The 21,574-nt window shown below is 45.4% G+C and overlaps 1 protein-coding gene across 1 annotated transcript in view; it reads right to left on the reverse strand.

The window, feature by feature from the left end:
• The window catches only part of PLXNA2 (plexin A2), a 409,422-nt gene extending 389,616 nt beyond the window's left edge, over positions 1 to 19,806 (reverse strand). Inside the window, exon 1 of the mRNA XM_054087653.1 lies at positions 19,719 to 19,806. The gene's annotated coding sequence lies outside the window, so the exon portion shown is untranslated. The remainder of the gene's footprint in view (positions 1 to 19,718) is intronic.
• Positions 19,807 to 21,574: the final 1,768 nt, after the last annotated feature.

Below are 21,574 nucleotides of genomic sequence, written 5' to 3' on the forward strand. Positions count from 1 at the left end.
TTTAGCTTTCTCCTAAACCATCAACAACACCAGCATTCCTTTTCTTTCTCTTTATGATCCGAGGAGACAGTTAAAACCTCACAGCATGTGCTGCAGCTTCACGATCCATCATGCAGAATATTCTGTTTGAAAACAGAGTGAAGAAGGGGAACCAAAATGCTCCAGGATTTACCTTAATTATCTCTACCTCATGAATCTCCTGCCACTTCCCAGCCTACCTTATTTTCTGCTGAAAGTCTTCCACAGTCTCCCAGGATGCACTGAAGCCAATCTTTTCATTGCAGAGTGGCAACACACTGCAAATACTCACTTCTACGTCTGGCAAATCCTATCAAAATAGTCCCACTGAAGCCGGTCGACCACCAAGGGGAATCGGTGCTGTGTAAGCCCACCAGAAAAACACGAACCAGGAAAATCTTAAACTGAAAGAGGGGAGATTGAGACGAGATCTCAGGAAGAAATGCTTTCCTGTGAGGGTGGGGCGGCCCTGACCCAGGTTGCCCAGAGAAGTCATGGATGCTCCATCCCTGGAGGTGTTCAAGGCCAGGTTGGATGGGGCTTGGAGCAACCTGATCCACTGGGAGTGGGGTGGAACTGGGTGGGCTTCGAGGTCCCTTCCAACTCAAAACATACTATGAAAATGGGTATGGGTTTTGGAAGCATTAATGGCTCATACCACCAGACCCAGTGCCTGAAGCAGGATTTGCTCCACTAATTTATCAGACAAAGCCATTGTGTTTGCAAAGATGCCAGCTGCAGCACAACATGCGTAAGCCTACTTTCCACCTAAGAAATTGCCATTTCTGACTTTCTGTTACGTAGAAATGCGTTGACTGTATAAATTGTGCATGGCTGCAACTCCTATGGAATTGTGCAAAACAAGGATCAGCAAGTCATTAAAGCCCGTCTCTTCCAACCCATATGCTTTCAGGGCAATATTAATCAGGCCAAGAAATAACTCCCTTAATGTTAGACATTATTCTCTTCTGCTACACTAATCTCATGGATTAACTCTGCCAGCTGCATATTAAAATTAGATATTTTGCTCTTTTTTCCCTTCAGTGCCCCTCTTGCCATCCATCCTTAAGTATTTCAAAAGTTCTGGTCATCACTAACACACGTTCACTGAGCGGAAGGCAGGAGGCGTCCGGGGCTGGACCCAAAACCAGTTTAGCTGTTACTTCCCCCGCCAAGACTAACGCCAAAAAGAAGCTCTAGATTTGCCCTGTGGCAGCTGGAGAAGAATCAGGAATAACCCTGGTCTGTAATGGCTGAGCAGGGCCAGGGATATCCCAAGGGCTCTGCTCCTACAGGAGACAAGATTTGTCCTCTGGGGCTGGGGAAGAGCAGGATGGGATCCAGCCTTTCAGAAGCTGCAATGAAAAGGAAGCCAACAGAGGCTGGGAGCAACCGAGAGCATCACTGTCACTGTAAACACATCACAGTTAGAAGCACTGACAGTCACGCAGAGGAAATTAGAGTATCTGACACAGCTGCTGAGCTCCAGAGGGCTGAGACCCCCGCAGCTCCCTCCTTCCCCTGGTGGGTCACTCTGAGCTGCAAAGCAGTGTGGGTTCCATCAGCTGTTTACAGCAGGAATTGCGCTGTGAAATATAAGGAGACTGGGTGATACATTAATCAGGACTCCAAAGTCCCACACACACAAGGCTGGTGGTGGAGTTGGGCGTTTGAGGCCACTTCCTACTGTTCTTGTGCTGGCTAAGTTGTGTCCACTCCTACAGCTAGCCCGGAGGAGCACAGAGAAACAAGAGGTGGGAAACATCAAAGAAGGGTTTGGTTTGGAAGGGACCTTTACAGGCCACGCAGTCCAAGCGCCCTGCAATGAGCAGAGACATCGTCAGCCGGATCAGGTTGCTCAGAGCCCCATCCAACCTGACCTCAAATGTTTCTAGGGATGGGACACCTCCCACCTCCCTGGGCAACATGTGCCAGAGCCTCACCACCCTCAGTGAAAAAAAAAGTCTTCCTAATATCTAGTCTAGAACTCTCCTGTTACAGTTTAAAATCATTATCCCTTGTCCCATCGCTACAGGCCCTGCTAAAAAGTTTTCCCTGCCTTTCTTACAAGTCCCTTTAAGTATTGAAAGGCCACAATAAGGTCTCCTGAGTGTCTTTCTCATTATGGAAAGAGAGATAAGAGTCAGAAGAAAAAGCATTCACAAAGCAACTTTGAATGTGAAACGAAGATGTTGTCTGTCACCCACAGAACGTGTTAGTCTATGTAATTATTCTTCGGCTATTCTCTGGCTCTACCAGCCAAACCATTCACATCGAACAGGAACACACAAAGCCTGTCAGTCACAAGTAATTTTTCACTCTCTGTGAGTTTTGATGGAAAATGCAATTTACAGAACGGAATCTACGTTTTCCCTGCAAGACATCAATAAATGACACCTCTCTGAGATGCTCTGGTATCTTCTGTAGGGGCTGCAGCTTAGATCCCTTGACCTTATTTAGCTCATCTACTGGGATTTTGGTTAGAACCCAATTTCCTGCTGCATGTCTTCTCTCCAAGGAGCAGTCACAGCACTGTGTTCACATACAAGGGAACTGTTGTTATCCAAGAGACCTCCTGGCACGAGGAGCCTCAACTTGAACCGAATTAGTGCTCTGCTTCAGTTCTAGAGCTGTGGCCTCCTCTTTCCTTCTACATTGGTTGCTTCAAAGAACTGAATGCTTATACCTAAAAGACAGCAAAACAAATCCCTGTAGATCGATCCCCTTGGATGGACTGGCATGATTTGTTTTGTTTAATTGGACAGCTGTTTGGAATCAATACAGTCCTTCCAATACAATTGCAACCGTCCCCAAAGAGCCCTTAGGATCTCTGTGGGAATAAGGTGGTGGAAACAGCATTAATCAGGAGTCATGGACACAACAGACCTAAATACCTCTGCTTGAGACCTGATGGTTGCTGTGCCAATGCACCATTAGGGACTCAGACCTGGTGACAGCCGCCGCTTCACTTTTCTTCAAAGCCATTAATAGCTTCTGTGGCAGTTAGTGCTTGGCTGGGGACTGGAGAGGCAGCACTTGAGCAAAGTTGGTGCACAGAGCTTCGCTGGGTAAAGCCCTGCTCTGAAAGTCACAGCAGCACATTTGATCTCCATAGCCGCGGGGTTTATATCCCTGTGTCCTGGCCGAATTCCTCCATGGGCAATCACTTTCTATCTACCCAGACATCCTCCATACTTCCAGTTGAATACCTGCTCCATGGCCTTTTCTTGCTCAAAGCTGTTTAACAGTGCTGTTGCGTCCTGTTAAACAGATGGTATGTTTTGTTTCAAAGATGGCTGGGTTTCTGTTTCATAGGCAGTGATCACCGTAAAAGTGATTATATTTCAATCGATGATTTCAAGAAAGTAATTTACTGTTGCATCTTGGGATTAAAGTATCTGAAGTCCATGTGTAATCAAACTAATACAGAATATTCAATTAATGCTGTCCTGAATAGGAGTCCTACGTGGACACAAAACCAAAGCATCTGAGCAATCATCCTCCTCTAACAGAGCTGATCTTGGAGTAGTTGTACCTTGTACTACACACACCTCTGGCAAAATCACCCTTTCAATAACAACCAGTAACAGTAATAATAATATTTACTTCCATGGACAGTCTGCATTGTTCCATTAACTGCCACAGAGAGAGACTAATTCCCATCTCCTCCAGGCCGGGCCACTGTCCTTTATACAAGGGTTCTAACCACAGGCTAAGGAAGCCGCCCAACAGTGCAGAAACCACCAAGCAACAATCTCAAAGTTTGAAGCAGAAAAAGCAGCCGATCCAGGAAAGGATAAACCCCATTTGTCCTCTCTGAGTCATTTTAGCTATTGAATCCCATTGGCAGTTGTGTCATTTTTCACCATCTACTGCCGTATGTTCTTGCTATAAATAGAAATCCCATAGTGTTGCATCTTGACTTGGTGTGATGCATAATGATTAGGTGGCAGCCAGGTTTATTTTGAAGTAAGCGTTAGGTCACACCATTACTTTATGTCTGAGATGAGTTCTCTCTGCCTTTGAAAAGAGATATGAGACTTAAACTGCAGTTACCATCTCATAAAGAACCAGTGGACAAATTACCCAGCCATGCCGTATTGGTTGGGATTGTTAGTTAAAAGTGACAACTGGGGCTATAATTTACATGCAGACTCTGGATTTAAACAAAGTCCCCGGCACTAAATCTTACACTGTAAGCTTTCTTTTGTGTTTCTGACTCATTTTGTGCTGGGAATCGTTTAACCATAGGCTTTAACTGCTAATACAGATCCATGAAACGCGAAGTATAAATCAAAATTACTGGATCATTCAAACTCTGTCTAAGGAGTTGTTTATATGGCATTTTTCTTCTACTGCTTTTGTATGGCTACAGAGACGCCATAAAATTATGATATACTACACACATCTCACTACCATCTTGGCAAACTGTCGTGAATAAAAACCAGCAGGCTTAATTATTTTCTTAGTTATACAAAGCATAAACACTAATGATAATAAAAGACGCTAAGAAAGGGCAGGTACAGTTATTCATAAGATCACGCTGAATGATGAATAAATGAAATACATCATAATTAAAAGAAGAAAAAATCTCAAATCCCTTTGTCTCCACAAAGTTGCCCTTTGAACAACATCTGAGCTCGAGACTGGTACAAGAGGGGAGCTGGGGATGGGGATGGGGCACAGGAAGATACAGGTCTGGGTATGCTGCTTGCTGCCAGGCATTTAAAGTCAGTACCCTTGATCTACCCCATCACTTCACTCTAAGGTGCTGAATTAGGCACATTCTGCTCTAGTTTATCAGAAAAAGGATGCAAACTCAGCCTTACTTAATATCACACTCTTCAGAAGACTGAAATTGCTCAAACAGCATACGTTGCCTGGGGTGAAGGACACCAGGAGCAAACATTTTCTCCCTGCCAGCAGCTTGGAGTGGAAGCTCAAAGTGAGCCGTTACTCTACATTCAGTACTCAAACAGGTCAGAAAGGGGAGATTTTGCCATCCTTATCACCATTTACTATAAAATGTTTTTATTCGCTTTCCATTGAAGATCTCAATACTTCAGTGAAAGATTTAAGCTTCTTTTTTTTATCAAAAACCTTTAAAGATAGGCTATTTTTTAAGTTACATTTTTAGGTAATCAGTAATGAGAATTTCTTAAGACTAAAAACCACATTCAAAAAATAAAAAATCAAGACTACTGAAAAGAAAGCTTTCCATACAAATTTCAGAGAGTTTCCCACTGGAAGCAATCCTAATTAAGCTTTTCACCAGGCCCAACCCAGACGCAAACCAAACTTCCAGCAGCAGGAGATTGTGCTGACCTGTGACCACGAGTCAGAAGGGACCGCCTGTCCCAAGGATATGGCACATTGGAGTAGCAGGAAAATCATCTGCGCTACAAAGCTTACACATACAGCTCCAAACACAAAACTAACCTACAGCCTCCAAACCCTCACCAGTCTTCCTGCAGGGCAAGCACAGATCACATCTCATGTATCATCTCTGATCTTCTAGTCAGAAAAAAACCTCTAATCCCACCTGAACCTGTGTTGCATGCCCTGTGCAATGCACCCCAGCAACAGCCAAGTGTCTTAACACCTACAGGACCGTTTCTGCCCCATTTCTACAGTATTTAACCCCAGCTGCCATCCTAGAAAGTGCATTTCTGAAGGGCTTCGGTTTAGAGATGAACCTCCTAAAAGTCCTTCTCATTAAAAGGTTGTACCGCCAACACCACTGGCTCTCTCTCACTGCTTGCCTTGCTTACAAGTAGCACTGTTTGGAGTTTATTTAGATAAGCAACCAAACTGAATCCACAGCTAATACTCCAGCGATGAGGAGCCTCTGGAGAACCGATCTCAGCCCTTCAGTGAGGACAGAGTCACTGCAGGCAGTGCCCACGCTGCAGTGGGCTGGAAGGGTCTCCCCAAGCGTCCCACACTGCTGCCTGGAAGTGTTCCTTTCCCCAGTGACCTGTCTCAGCAGGTACATCTCACCGTTTGCTGTCACAGCTTTGTCCAGGTCAGCGCTCCCCGTAAATTGACTTTTCTATTCTAAGCACCAAACTCGCTCCAGCAGCAGCCACAGGACTTGGTTGTGTGCAGGAACAAGGATACGTCCTCTACGATACCTGTAACGGGATGGCGGACAAAAGGAGCAGAGAGAAGGTACTATAGGAGAGAGAATTAGGACGGGAGACAGAGATGAGATCTTAGGAAGAAATGTTTCGCTGTGAGGGTGAGGAGGCCCTGGCCCAGGTTGCCCAGAGCAGTGGGGGCTGCCCCATCCCTGGAGGGGTTCCAGGCCAGGTTGGATGGGGCTTGGAGCCCCTGAGCCAGTGGGAGGTGTTTAGAAGTATCTAATACTACTTAACCAGCAGTAATCTGGCTGGTGTTCTGTGGCAAAAGGAAATGAGAGGGAAGGCACAATAGAACCTACAAATCAAAGACCTCTCTGTAAATCAAGCTTTTATGTTCATTAATCCCAAATTAGCACATTAAAATAAAGCAGCAGTTGATTAATATCCCTATGTAACACTTAGAGTTGAGTGAGAACTTGATGCTAATACACTTGATATTACAGTGCAGTAATAAAGCGACAGTCTCCTGCCACCAATCCCTCTTGGAATTTGGCTCTCAAAAAAAAACAAATAGCAAGCAGAACCACATGGCAGAGCAGCATTCATCACAGAGTCATGGAATGGATTGGGTGGGAAGGGACCTCAAAGCCCATCCAGTTCCACCCCTGCCATGGGCAGGGACACCTCCCACTGGCTCAGGGGCTCCAAGCCCCATCCAACCTGGCCTGGAACCCCTCCAGGGATGGGGCAGCACCACTGCTCTGGGCAACCTGGGCCAGGGCCTCCCCACCTGAACAGCAAAACATTTCTTCCCCCAAATCTCACCTCCATCTCTCCTCTTTCAGCCTAAAATCTCTCCCCCCCCACCCCCCCGTCCTCTCCCTGCGCTCCCACATCCAGAGCCCCTCCCCGGGTGCCTCTGAGCCCCTGTCCCGGTCCGCCCCCCCCCCAGACAGGGCAGCACCAAAACTGGGCAACTTTTAGCCGGAATTTCACCCCAAAAAAGAAAAGGGAAAAGCGAAACAAGAGAGAGAGATTTACAGGTTGGAAAGTAGCAGTTAAACAGCTGTAACGCAACAATGATAATAAAAGGAAGGTACCAAAATATTTACAAGTCTCCAAAACGCAGTTGTAGCTTCGCTGAGCGGTTCCGGGTGGGCTCAGGGGCGGCTCCAGGTCCTGCCCGGCCACGGGAAGAGGAGGGGGGGATCCCCGCCATCCCCCGGGCGGGACAGGCGGCGCCTCGGGCCCTGAGCACCTCCCCTCCCCACCAGCTCCGCGATGGCCCTTCATTTCCATAGGAATAGGTGTGAGCGATGGCCCTTCCGCACACCCATTGCCCATCGCCTCGGGGATAACGACCGGGCTGAAAAGGCTGAGAAAAGCCCTTTGCTTCCGCCGAGCCCCCCATCCTCCCCTCCGCCCCTGCTCCAACAGATCCACGAGCATCTTTCTTTTAACGGGAAGGAGCCAAAGGCGTTCAGATAACTTTTTTACCAACCGCTGCCGTTCACGCCGTGTCCCAAAGTACAGATGGGCTTTGAAGCCCAGAATGCATCCCAAGATCAATTCCTACAAGACGCACCCTTAGATTTTCATGTCGTTACCCCAACTGCTGAGCTCAGGAGAGCGTAATTCCCAGGCAGCGCCTCAACCCAGTGAACAGAATGCATTAGAATCATAGAACAGTTTGGGTTGGAAGGGACCTCAAAGCCCATCCAGTTCCACCTCCCTGCCCTCTCCCACTGGATCAGGGGCTCCGAGCCTCATCCAACCTGGCCTTGAACCCCTCCAGGGATGGGGCAGCCACAGCTTCCCTGGGAAACCCATTCCAGGGCCTCCCCGCTCTCCTAGTGAAGAAATTCCTCCTTATGTCCAGTCTAAATCTGCCCCTCTCCAGTTTATACCCATTGCCCCTCATCCTATCACCTCAAACCCTTGTAAACAGTCCCTCTCCAGCTCTCGTGGTCCCTTCCGGCACTGGAAGGTCGCAATTATTACACATTAGCAACGTATACGCAGGGAAACACAGATACTAAAACTATTTAGGCTAACTGAGCACCGCACACAGTTATTAAAGATAGGGAGCTGATTCTTTCGTAGTGTAAGAGAATTAACAGGAGTTAATTACTGGACTGGCTTTACCCTGCTCTGGCCTGAGCAAAAATGAGACCAATGCGTCATTGTTAGTTTGGAATTTCTGCCTTTTACGCCTATAGATTTCTCAGTGCCAATATTCTTCTCGCCCGCATGTTAGGCAAATTAAAGTGACAAAACTCAATATGGAAATTAGGATCATTAACATATTAATCAAACTGTCAATATTATAAAAATTAGCATGTGCCTGCCAAATAATCCTCTCGCTAATGAGTTAAGGCCATGCCTTTTGTCAATTAACGCTGCCGCCTGCTCCACCGCCTCTCGCCCGCTTCCAGATGCTGGGAATGAATGAGATTGGCTCTCTGTGGCAAAGACTGTCTTGTTAGTCTTTGTGCGATGATTACTTTGGTATTTAATTGCTTTGTTTTCTTATGAAAACTCTGTTCCTTAATTACATTGAGTTGGCAATTAGTACAACAGAAGAATCTTGAATTCAGTTTTCCAAGTCTGGATTCTTTTATCACACCCAGGGAAGGCTTTTCGAGTTTCCCAGGTGTTATACGTTCCACAGACATCCTTCCTTGCTATCACCACGTAGATGCAGACTCCTTTTTTTCTGAAAAGAGCTCTTCCCCACATTCGTGGCTCTCAAAGATCAATATAACCAGCATTTTCAAATTAATTCTGATATTTCTCCAAATGTTGCAATTTCAAAATTTCTGACTGAGCTGTAGTTATCCAAACAAATCTTCCGGGGAAAAAAATGTGGTTGTGTGGAAGAATTTGACAGTGATCCTAATGAAAGATGATCATTAAGAGTTTCCAGTAACAATATAATAAAGTATTTTCTTGTAAAACAAACATAGCAACTTTTACTTTATAAAGGAAAACTTAAAGATTACCCCATGCTTCTGTATTAACTCATATTTACTTGCAAGATTGTTCCACAAGTGGGGCAATGAGTTATTCATTGCAACTGCACAGACATTGATTTAGCATTTGCATGCCCAGCTCCTGGCCCAGAGATGTTTGTCTCTGCTTTTATGGCTGAGCTATAAAAGCCTGGAAAACAGAGGTTTGCATCAGAGACAGACAAACCACGGTAAGCGAGGATGAGCGCTAAGTAGAGTCCTCACTCTATCACTGACATTTCCTCCAATGACACAAGGTCATGCAATTAACGAATGGCAAAGCAAAGCCATGAAAAATGGCTATTAATGAAGTCTGGCTTTGAGTAATAATGCCATAAGCAACCTCTGATAACAAACAGATTCTCCTAATAACATCTTCAATTATCTTCATTAACATCTGTCCATGACAAGATGTGCAATCGAGCCCTTCAGGACCACAGACCCAGCAGATTTAGAACGCACTAAGTGCTTCCTCCAGCTTATTCAGGGAAGCGCTCACTGATGGATGGCTTAAACAAGGGTAATATGCATTTATCATAATTTTTCAGTAGCGTGTGCCTTTATGTCATCAAGAGCTTGAAATTTGAGTGAGATCACTTGCATTACCCAGAAGATGGATGGGCTCCAAGGAGATGTGAAACACTGCCTGCCAAATACATGCAGTCCAGCTTCTTTCATTAATGATATTGCGTTGCTATTACTAACACGGTCCTGGGTCCATCATGAGTGCTCTTCTCCCTGCCGTGCACTGGAATGCAGCTCAGGTCCAGTTGCTGCTGGCAAACAGGAGTGCAGGGATAGGATGAGTTTTCAGCTGAAAAAAGGGAGATTGAGATGAGATATCAGGAAGAAACATTCTCCTGTGAGGATGGAGAGGCCCTGAAACAGGTTGCCCACAGAATTCATAGCTGCTCCATCCCTGGAGGGGTTCAAGGCCAGGTTGGATGATGTGGGAGCCAGTGGGAGATGTCCCTGCCCATGGCAAGGGGTGGGACTGGATGGGCTTTGAGGTCCCTTCCAACCCAAACCATTCTATGATTCCATGAATATGCACATCACATCTTTCATGCTCTTCCTTTTTCAAATGAGCTCTCAAAGATGCCAGACAGCAGTTCTGGGAAATTAAATCCTTTATCCAGAATTTAGCTCAGCATGGTATTGACATCTTTCTTAAATTGGCTCGAAACTATTTGAGTCCTGTTTTGGAAGGGAAGATTTCCAAGGAGAGGCGAGGTTATCAGTCAGCAAAGCCTGGTGAGGCTTGCAACAAAGAAGGAATAATTAGCGCTTTCTGTAAAAAGCATCTTTTAGGATATGGCCATTATCTCTCTTGAAAGAAGAAAAGTGAGGAGAGGATTTCTGATGATACTTGGAGCCATTCACTGTGACTGAAAGATACTGAAGTACCAACAATCAATGCTCTGCTCAAGAAGAGCTCTAGGCCATTTGTGGCTCACTCAGGATATGAACGACAAAATAACACTAATTATTCTGTTTATGTGTTTATATTTGTTTCAGTTCTAGATTTTTGTTGACTTGAATTTACTGGTTAAGATATTTTGAGTACAGGGAGCCAAGCTGCCTAGAAAGTCCTTTACTGGCAATTTTCAAAGCTGTTTTTCATTGCTGCATATGCAAAAGAAATCCAGAATTTTAGTGTTTCAATTAAAAATTGTGTAAAATAGTCCACTATGAAGAAGGGAAACCATGCAAGCACTTCACTTCTCATAGAACTTGCTTGAAATCCTGTGCAATGGGAAAGAAAAAAAAACTCTGAAAGATTTTCATGTCATCACTGAAGCCTTGCCTGGATATTTTTGTAGTAATTTAAATTTAATAAAGCCATCATCTGTAAATTTGCTCTCCTCTCCTTTGAATTGGAAAACATTTAGTCTCAACCCCTGCAGCCCTATTGTGATCATACCGAAATGCTAATGAGGTTATGTCTCAATCGAGTCCTCCCTGGGCAAAGAGAGTCAGTCTTTTCAACTCAGGAACCTCATTTATCTTCGGCGAGTTATTCGGTTGTTATTACCGCTACTATTTGCCAGAGTGGTGACAGCCAAGGAGAAAGGTGGAGAGGAAGAAAGAATCGTGCTTTCATGGCAAGGGAGCTATTGGTAGCATTTCATTAAAATTTACCCCCACACCGAGCCTACAGTAAGAATAATTAAAGCCATTAAGCATTATAAAGGTGGAAAAGCACAGTCGGGGCAACAATGAATTAGAGAGCTTTGTCAATGGAGGGAGGGAACCCTACATTTAGGTCAGATCAGAGGAAGATGCAAGGAATTAATACAAGTGATCACATATTTATGGGAGCGAGATTTAAGGACCCTGCAGTAATAAGGGAGATATGAGGAAATGAAGCTCTTTAATAGCAGGACATAACAATTGGATAATGCTTGAGCATTTGTTAGAGCTCTTTCCTTTGAACCATATTTATGTGTATAATAATCATTTACACCTTTCACCCTATAACTCTGAGCATGTGCTGGTCCAAATCACCCAGGAGGTGTCAGGTTGGCCTGAATGGCACAAGGAACGCAGCTTGCCTGGGGCTGCCCAGACCCACAGGCATTCCCGCAACTCCCAGCTCCATTCAGGACGTCTCAGTAAGGTTTCTCAGCCTCCACTGCGAGGAATAAACCATTTTGTGGAAAACTCCAACCAAGTGACTAAAAAGGGAAGCAAGGATGGATGCCTGCACATACAGGGTCTTGAGTTTTGGTTTGGGTTTTGTTTAGAAAAACAAGAAAGCCATTCTTAGCGTGTTTCTGTGGCCGGTGCTCCTTCCGAGTTCGCTATTTTACCTAAGTTTTGGATGCATGGAAGCATTTTTCTTCTGCAATTTTACTCTGTGGACCGTAATGCACACAACCCACAATTATTATGATGTGCAGGAGCCCCACTGACTGCCACAATGACAGCTCTGAAACCGAAACCTTGTTAGCGCAGCTATGCTACAAATCTGCCCAGAGTAAGGCTCCAGAATAAGGTCTCCTCCTCACACAAGAGACGCGACAAGACGAAAAGCAGCAGAAGAGAACACAGGAGTTGTGTGGGTGGAAAAAAAAAAATAAAAGGGCAAAACAAGTAATTCCACAGGACTGAAGCACATTATCCGCATGTCCCTATTGTTCATAAGAAGCAGCTTTTAAACTTGACCAGATTCGACCTCTGTTGAAGCATTAGGATAGGAAGAAAAGGAATGGTGGAAGTGTTTTGCATGGTGTGACGCTGCAGCCCTTTGGATCCCAGCTCCTCCTCACAGTTGCTGCCAGCAGCCGCACGTACCTGCAAGCTGCAGCCCCATGGTGCAGCGTGGAGGTGTACACTGCTCCCCACACACCGCTGGAGCATCCATCAGGTGTGCATGAGGAGCGTAGAGGCCAGGAATATACTGGTTAGCCCGAAATATTCTTGGCAGGAGCAGGATTTCCTTCCCTGAGCTATGGGCTGCCTGCAGCCCCCTCTCATCAGTGCAGAGGGAGGGCAGCAAGCAGTGGGGGCAGCTTACAGGGACCCAGAGTTTGTGGGGGAAGGTGCCACAGTTCCTGGAGGTGGCTTTGCTTCACAGGGTGAGCAAATCTGATATGGCTGCGAGAAATAATTCTGCAGAAGTCATTGTGAACCTTGCCACCCCTCCAGCCTGGGATGCCCTCCTGCAGCTCCCAAAAGGATTATTTACTGAGATGGAGTAAAACAGAACAACACAAGGTGTGAGGGGTTGGATGTCAGCTAAGCCAGACTGCTTTACCAGCTTTGCAAAGGCATTTCCACAGAATAAGGAACAAAAGGATTAGGAAGAGGTGTGAATAATGCACTTCTCCCCCTGTCTAACCCCGCTTGCTGTAACAGATTGGTAAAATAACTTCATCCACCAGTTTATTAACAGCTTGCCCTCTCTTGTATCTCACCTCCGTAATGAGATAGAGCAGATATGATGGATTACATTTTGCCTCCTGCTTCCATCCCGAATGAATTATTTCGCTTTTCTCGCAGTCTCGTGGCTTGCCTGCCTCCAGCCCATTAATGCTGGGGAGTGGGAGGAGGGAGCTCTGATGTAAAAGGTAAAGGTCCCACTGAGAAAGCAGTTTTAATTTTCAGATGTCAAATTAAAAGAGAATGAGGAGGTTCTCTTACATTTCAACTGGCAGTACCCAGAAACAGAAAAATCCTGTTGCAAGGAGTATCTAAGCATGCAGCTCTTAGGAGAAAAACACCCTCTCACTGGTCTCGGGCTGACTGCCCAGATACAGTCAATCATCACAAGTGAGGCTAGCTTTTTCCTCTCTGACCAAAATGCCTTATTCTGCAGCTTTGCCCCAGCAAAAGCCCTCAGAGAGCCAAGTATTCCCAGAGCCATAACTCTCACCCTGCTCTGACAAGCAGTACTTTATCCCATCCCTCTTCATAAGAGCGTAGGTGTTTTACTCACACATCAGAACAGATAATCTAAAATGTAACATACTTCTGTGCATCTTTCTTAATCAAACCCTTGAATAACAGAAATCAGAGTTTTCTTTGCGCATACTGAAGGCTTCAGCTGGTTTGGCAGTACCGGAGAAATCAAGATGCTTCACAATGCCACTAAATACCTGGTTTCTTTCACACAGAAATATGCTACTGCCTGACCCCAATCATTATCTCATCAGTCCTGACGCTTCAAGGAAATGACGCTCATAGTTCTTACCCTGCTTGAAACGAGAAATTAAACATTGCAAAGGATAATAATACAGAGCCATGCTGGAACTCAAATAGTGTTTACATGTCCTATGTCATACTGTTGGTTTGTAACACCTTAGGAACATAACCAAGTCCTTGCCAACAGAAGTAAGTGACACACAAACCAGCTCCGCACGTTTTCTCTGTTGCATCTTTCAGCAGCAAGTCTGAGTAATTACATGTTGGGTAAAGATGTGACAATTGCCTTTTCACTTTAAAGCCAGTTAAGCACTATGAAAATTCATGAAGCAAAAAATTAATAAGCTTCACGCAGCTTCAGCGCTGACCTCTGGTTTTGCTTTCTCTTTGCCTAGAGTTTGTTACAGGTTCTACTACCAAGAGCTAATACCTCCCTACAACCAGGAAAAAGCATCCAAGAATTCTTAACATCTTGTAGCAGCAAAAATCTTTCACCCATCAACATTGCAGTCTTAACGCAGAATCATAAAATGCCCTGAGCTGGAAGGGACCCACAAGGATCACGGCATCCAACTACCTGTCCCTGCACAGGACACTCCAATAGTCACACCACGTGTCCTAGGGCCTTGGCCAACTGCTTCTGGAATATTGTCAGGCTTAGAGCCATGACTGCTTCCCTGGAAGCTGTTCCAGTGCTCCGCCTCCCTCTGGGGGAAAAAAACCTCCTAATGTCCAACCTAACCCTCCTCTGGCCCATTTCCCCCACCACTCCCTCTGGTCCAGAGAAAGGAGCTCAGCGCCTGCTCCTCCTCCTCTCCTTGTGAGGAAGCTGCAGAACATGATGAGGTCTCCCCTCAGACTCCTCCAGGCTGAACAGACCCAGTGACTTCATCCACCCCTCACACACCTTCCCCTCTAAACCCTTCACCAACTCCATGCCATCCTCTGAACACTCTCCAACAGCTTTGTACCTTTTTTTATACTATGGCGCTTTAATATTTCCTCCTCAAACAATCTTCCCATACTGTGTTTGTTTTAAAGTATATTTTAGTCTATGTTTTAAAGTATATTTTAGTCCAATATGAAGCATCCAGCCACCATTAGCAACGTCCAGTAAGGGAATATCTGCAGGTAGATGAGTCTTGATGGCAACCGTATCTAAATGGGCAAATTAAACCATAAAACAGATTTAGCTTTTGATAAACCCGATGATTCACTCACTACAAACCCAGTTAAAGAGAGGAAGCTCAGCTGACTTAGCAGCTTATCAGACACCTTTAATTTCCATCTTCAGAAACTCCTGCTGTGGTGAGAATATGAAAGGTATTGATTTTGCTCGTACCTATGATGCAGGACAAGATCTAAATTTGATTTCAGTAACCCTATGTCTTGTGCAGTCAGGCAAATTAAAGCTAACAGAAAAGCCTGCCCCTGAGGACGGTGACCTCTACCGTGGCCGTTGCAGTAGCGCCTGGAGGCAGAGCTGACCCGGCGCTGCACACACACAGCACCCGCTGGGCACGTATGCACATAGTGCTTACAGGAATAGGCTTAGCGCTTGCTCCAAGAGCTCTCGCAAGCAAGACAAACACACCCTGCAGAAGCAGGCTGACCTCTTTTGGGGGGTATGCTGTCTTCCAGACCATACCCAAGTTCTGATCCTGCTGCTATTGAAGGCAGTTATGGAGGACTCCTCTGCTGCCATGACTCCTTTCTGCCAAGCCTGTCTTCCCCTTGGCCACGCAGACATCATCGTGCACCCAACACCCCATGTTCACCCAGCACTGCTGACACCACACCTCAGAAACATAGAATGGTTTGGGTTGGAAGGAACCTTAAAGCCCATCCAGTTCAAATCCCCCTGCCACGGGCAGGGACACCTTCCACGGGATCAAGGGACTCAATGCCCCATCCAACCTGGCCTTGAACACCTCCAGGGATAGGGTAACCATGACTTCTCTGTGCAGCCTGGGACAGTGTCATTTCTCCCTAAGATCTCATCTCAAGCTCCCCTCTTTCAGCTTTAAAACTGTTTCCCCTCATCCCATCGCTGCACTCCCTGATTAAGAGCCCCTCCCCAGCTTTCCTGGAGCCCCTTTCAATTACTGCAGCCTCCCGCACTGCTCGCAGCCAGGCCAGGTGCTGCTCCTCGCCGATGCCAAGCGCACCAGTGCTGGATATCAAATGATTTCGAATGTCACGAACCCAGCTTTGTAGCCAGGGCTTTGGCTTACGAGGATTAAAGCTCAAATGCTCAGATCCTATGTTCCGTGTCTAATAATCCTGTAATAATACCTCCCTAAGACAAAGGGGAAAGAAAATAAAGGGTGAAAACTAAAGAAAAAAAGAAAAGACCTTTACTGTAGGTTCCTGAAAAACATGGGTGGGCTGGAAATGTCTGCTCCGCTCTCGCCCCCATGAGCGGAGCATGGGCTGAAAGAAGAGCAGAGAAACTCTGAAAAGACAAGGAACCAACTTTGACAGATGGATGTAAATGTGCCTTTCAGTGCAGGAGAACAGTTGATTCTAAGGCATGAAATCAAATTAGTGCATCTGCAGCTGCCTATGTGTCATCCAGCGTCATATTTTACACACTAAAGACATTTTTTAACCTCATGTTAGCTACACTTCTTTTTTTTTTTTTTACTATATTACACTTCAGGATTTGCAAAACGCTATTGGCAGGTATTAAACTGAAAGCTGAGGCAACGATGGTGCAATCTGTCTCATTTTCCATTGTAACATGACAGAAATCTTTTCTGGACTCATTTTCTATCAGGTAGGAGAAGATTTGGAAAAAATAAAATCCCAGCTTTAACTTCAAGAAATGCAAAACTCTTCATAAACTGTAAGCACGTCATTCTTCATTTCTCGGTGAAGTTGAGGCCAGCTCTCCTGCCTCTGCCCGGCTCCTCATCTCCCTGCCCTATGCACCGAAAAGCCTCCGGCACCACCAAGCCTTAGCAAAGCCAGCACAGGGATGCGCTCCCCAAGGACACAAAGGTGCTTCTTAGTAGAGATGTTGGAGTGGTTGAGAGCACAATTCATAGGAAAAAGTTCCCGGTGCTGCCCCGAGAGCTGCGCATCACCAGGGAAGTGGCAAATAAAGGCACAGACCTAAGCAGCTCATCAGACTTACTGGAGAAAGGCCCTGTTCTTAGGTGTTTTATGGATGCTCGCTGTTCCTCAGTTGTCTTCCTAAGCCCCTAGCAGGGTGGTTAGAGAGGAAACCAAGGAACAACACAGGGATGGGGGGAACAAATCAGTCGCAGCCATTCCCTCCCATCGAGAGCCTCTCACTCCTCCAGTTTTTCTCCTCCAGGACTTCACAATTACTGCATTTTGCAAGATGTGGGATGAAAGGCTTTCACACCCTCAGACATTCATCCTACCAGCCCAGCATTGAAGGAGCTTTTGCAGAAAATCAAAGCCTACAATCAGTTTTGGAAGATCTCCGGTGGTTTCCTCTAAGCTGGCTGGGTTGATGAACTCCCTCATTTTTATCTAACGGGGCTGCAGGAGAGTGCAAGATCACAGATCCATACACATAGGAAAAAACCATGTTTCTTGTTAAAGACAAATTAAAGTTGCTATTATTAGGTGTCCATACATAATGTAACTGCACTGCACTAAGGCCAGATGGAAGTTAAATGATAAATAAATAAAAAATTAATATTTAAAGAGTGTTGTTTGCAGTCTCAAACTTTTCTACTCAGTGCTTTTAGCTTACAAGTTCTTTGGTATTTCAAACACTGGGAACAATTCAGACAGCAGAGATGAGTAAAAGTTTGTTGTCTGCTATTCAACATAAACATTATAGCACTACACTTCAGCTTTCCATGAGCAATGATTACATTACTGAATACCTGCCTACAGCCCTTCCAATTGATCAAAATACAAAGCTGAACTTGTACAGTTTTTATAACCGGTTCCTGAGGGTTTGGTCAAATTCAGTACAGGATAAAATTAAAGAGAGATTGATTTATGTAGAAGGAACTGGAGTTGCAAGGATGGCGAATGGTATAGGCTGCAAGTGGGAATAGCTATTGCCTGAACACACAGCAGATTAATTGTAACAGAAATAGGAAGACAAAAGGTACAACTCCTTTCCTGTTTTCTTTCCAGTGCAAGCACCAGACTAATCTGTGAGCCAAAAAAAAAAGAGCAAGTACATGTAGGGTGATTGTTCCTTTGTAAGGCAATGAGACAGCAAAACATAATAAGGGTTTCACAAGTCCTAATCATTTGATTCCCATCTCCCATGCTTCGTTTGTCATCCCCTGTATAGCACAAAGTCAGGACTTAATGTTACCGAGTGCAGAGTTTCATCAAACAAAAGGAACCAAGCGCTGGATCCTGCACGGGAATGATTTTTTTCACACCTGCCTTGAAAACAAGAGCACATCCCTGCTGAGGGATTCAGGGGAAATAAAAAAAAAAGAAGATGGCTTTGCTACCTGCCAGGGAGCATTAATCTGGCAGCCTGGCATTTTTCTATCATATCCTCTAGCAGAGAAGTGGGATAATAAACTCCTCCAAAAGGTACCTCAGAACCCAGCAATACAAATGTGGGTGAATAAGGAGCAAAGGAGAAGCCGGCCCTGCACTTGGGCTGCATGGGGAGCTCTGCTCAAATTATTGTTTATTTTTATTGTAGGGAAAATCCCAGCTGGGTACTGAGAACCCTTTATGCAAAACAAGTTACTGCTGCACAGACCTAATGATGAAGTGATTGCAGTTCTGATGTTTCCTGCGCGAGCTGCTGTAGCTTCACGAGGGATGTTGCTTGAGCACCAGGAAAAAAGAAAAAATCTAGTGGGAAATTTCTGCATTAAGACGTGATCCAAAAGCAGCTCTTTTTATGTGGATCTTTCTTCTCTGACTCAGCAATAGCTCTGGTGAATAACACCACTTGCAAAGCATCTCTGACTTTATCAAGCCCGTATCCTGCTGCAGTACTGGATTATTTTCCCCCCACTCTGCTTTCCTTTTCCTTGATGTCTCTGTCATGTTACCATTTCCAATCCCCTGTTCTTACACACATGTTACATTTGTGACGCCTGCTGTGGCTGTACACTGAAAGCAAAGTGCCAAACAATGCAGGGAGAAGGAGAGAAAAATCAAAGCATTTTAGAAAGCTTGGCAAAAGCTGTGTATAATTTTGCTTATGCTGCAAGTTGGCTTGAGAAAACACTATCAAAGCACCATCTTTTCCAATTGCTTGAGCTTTACTTTTTAAGCTCATTTTTACTGCTTATTGTAGATCCCAGACTGACAGCCCTGAAAGCCACATATTTTCCATTTACGCAAGAATAAGAAGCCAGAACTCGGTGACAACACAGGCATCTGATACATCTTTCCCTAATAAAGAACCCAAACTGTTGACCTGGAAGCATCACATGGAAGGACTGTTAACTCATGGTCCAATCCTGCCCTTGGTTTTCTTCAAACTCCCTACTTGTGGAAGTGTTTGTGACAGACACAGCCAGAACTGTAAATTGACAGCCCAGTAATGAACAATTGATGGAAATTTCACGACCAATCTGCTCAAAGTCCATGAGGCTGCATACAAATGAAAACAGACCATAATAAACACTCAAGTCCCTTGGAAGACCAGGTCCTCCAGAAAGCCACTGCTCCAGCTGTAAAAGCTAAATCCGCAATGCACGGATATTTGTTGCATTCTAATGCCAATGTCAAATTCCCCTTTGGGTTGATTTTACAGCACTCTGGCTTCATTCACTTCGAGCAAAGGGACCTTTATTATATTCCTGGAGATGAATAAGATAAGGGAGGAAAACTCATTACTGCTCTGTGATCCTGTGCCTGCAGTTGGCCCATCCCCCTGATTACCAGCAGGTCCAACAGAAGGGTTTGAAATTCCCAGTGTCCTTAATTCTAGGCTAAAGCAGAAAGTTTCTACTTCTATAGCAATCTCTTAAAATAAAAACACTTTTACCTGCCTATCTTCTGGTGCAAGCGATTTCTGCAGGTTCATTGCTGGTAGTAGATGAGATGTTCTCATAACGCATCGCTTCCTGATATCCGGATGCAAATTACAGGAGTCGAACTTCCTGCAATCAGCATAAAAAAGTTGAAAATGCATTAGGTTTGGGAGTAAGCTCGGTTATGAGAATAATATTTCCATTACAGCAGGCATCCAATTGGGAAAAAACAGCTCATCCTCACCTAGGACAAAAATAATCAGCTGAGTTTCCTGCTATGCGTTTGGAAACTTTTGCTTCTTGCAATATTTACATGTCCTATATGGTTTATTATAAGCTAGCAATTAAAACTTTCTTTTCCTACAACAAATAACGTCATTTTTGGTACCAATGAAATGAAGAGCACAGCCCTAGTGACAAAGGTGCACCCTCCAGCTCTCAAACCATCCAGGCCTCTGCTCCAATCTGCCATCTGCCCTTGTCAAAAATCATAGAATGGTTTGGGTTGGAAGGGACCTCAAAGCCCATCCAATTCCAACACCCCTGCCATGGCTCCAGCCCTCGGATCATCTCTGTGGCCTCCGCTCAACCCACTCCAACAGGTCCATATCCTTCCTGTGCTGAGGTCTCCAAAGTTGAACGCAGAGCTCCAGGTGAGGTCTCGCGAGAGCGGAGCAGAGGAGCACAATCCCCTGCCTTGACCCACCCGTCACAATTCTGTGGATGCAATCCAGGACACAGTTGGTTTTCTGGGTTGTGAACACACTTTGCTGGCTCATGTTGAGCTTCTCCTCAGGGCTGCTCTCAATCCATTCTCTATCCAGCCTGTATTTGTGCTTGGATTTGCCCTAACTCATGTACAGGACCTTGCACTTGGCCTAGTTGAACTTCATGAGGTCCACACAGGCTCCCTTTTCAAGGTCCCTACAGATGGATCTTCATTCACGATTTACCTGTTTATTTTGCATGAAAAATCTCTTGCCACTGAGCCAATTGTGGAGAGGGTTTGCACAGCTCGTTCACACTGCGGTGCCACCAGCCCTCCCACTTCCCATGGGCGCAGTGAATCACTCACAAAGTGGGTTGAAAAAAAGAAGTAGATGGACCTTTTTGATCTGCTGCCTCTCCTCGAGATGTGCTGTCAAAGAGGGGAATGCTCCTCCAAACACATAATACCCGTGCCGAAAGCTTTTCATGCAGCCCTGTCTGCACTTAAAGCAAATCCTTCTTTTGAAGATGGCACAGTGGGGCTGGTGGAACAGCGGGAAAGGCAGCAAGGCTGCGAGGGGAGTGGGAATCTGGGGAGGGATGCACCCCACTACGGAAAACCTCAAGCTCACATGCCCATCATGAGCCAGCTCTATCCACTTGGTCAAAAAGTGGGACTAAGCACAAAGTGAATTAATTTCCTAAGCCCCATCCTTGGAGGTGTTCCAGGCCAGGTTGGATGGGGCTTGGAGCCCCTGAGCCAGTGTGAGGTGTCCCTGCCCATGGCAGGAGGGTTGGAACTGGATGGGCTTGGAGGTCCTTCCAACCAAAACCATTCCATGATTCTATGACTTATGATGTAAGGCTACCAGTAAGCATCTTCATTAGTTTTAATGATAATCGCAACTAATTACTCTGATAGTCTACCTTCCTGCAGCAGAACAAACCTCTTAAAAGTCACAAACTGTTTGGTTCACCCCAAAAATGAACAGAGACAGCGTAAGTGTGGGGGAAACCCATCACAAGGAAACACAGGGACCCATTTCCAGACAGTTTTATCTGCTTCTTGTGTCAGTGGCTATGTAAAGACGAGGAGAAGCTGAGACTTCTACTTAAATGTAAGTGAAATACTCGACGACAGTGTAAAAACACAAGTGAAGAG

Source organism: Cuculus canorus, chromosome 24 (assembly GCF_017976375.1).
Source record: "Cuculus canorus isolate bCucCan1 chromosome 24, bCucCan1.pri, whole genome shotgun sequence".
NCBI lineage: Eukaryota > Metazoa > Chordata > Aves > Cuculiformes > Cuculidae > Cuculus > Cuculus canorus.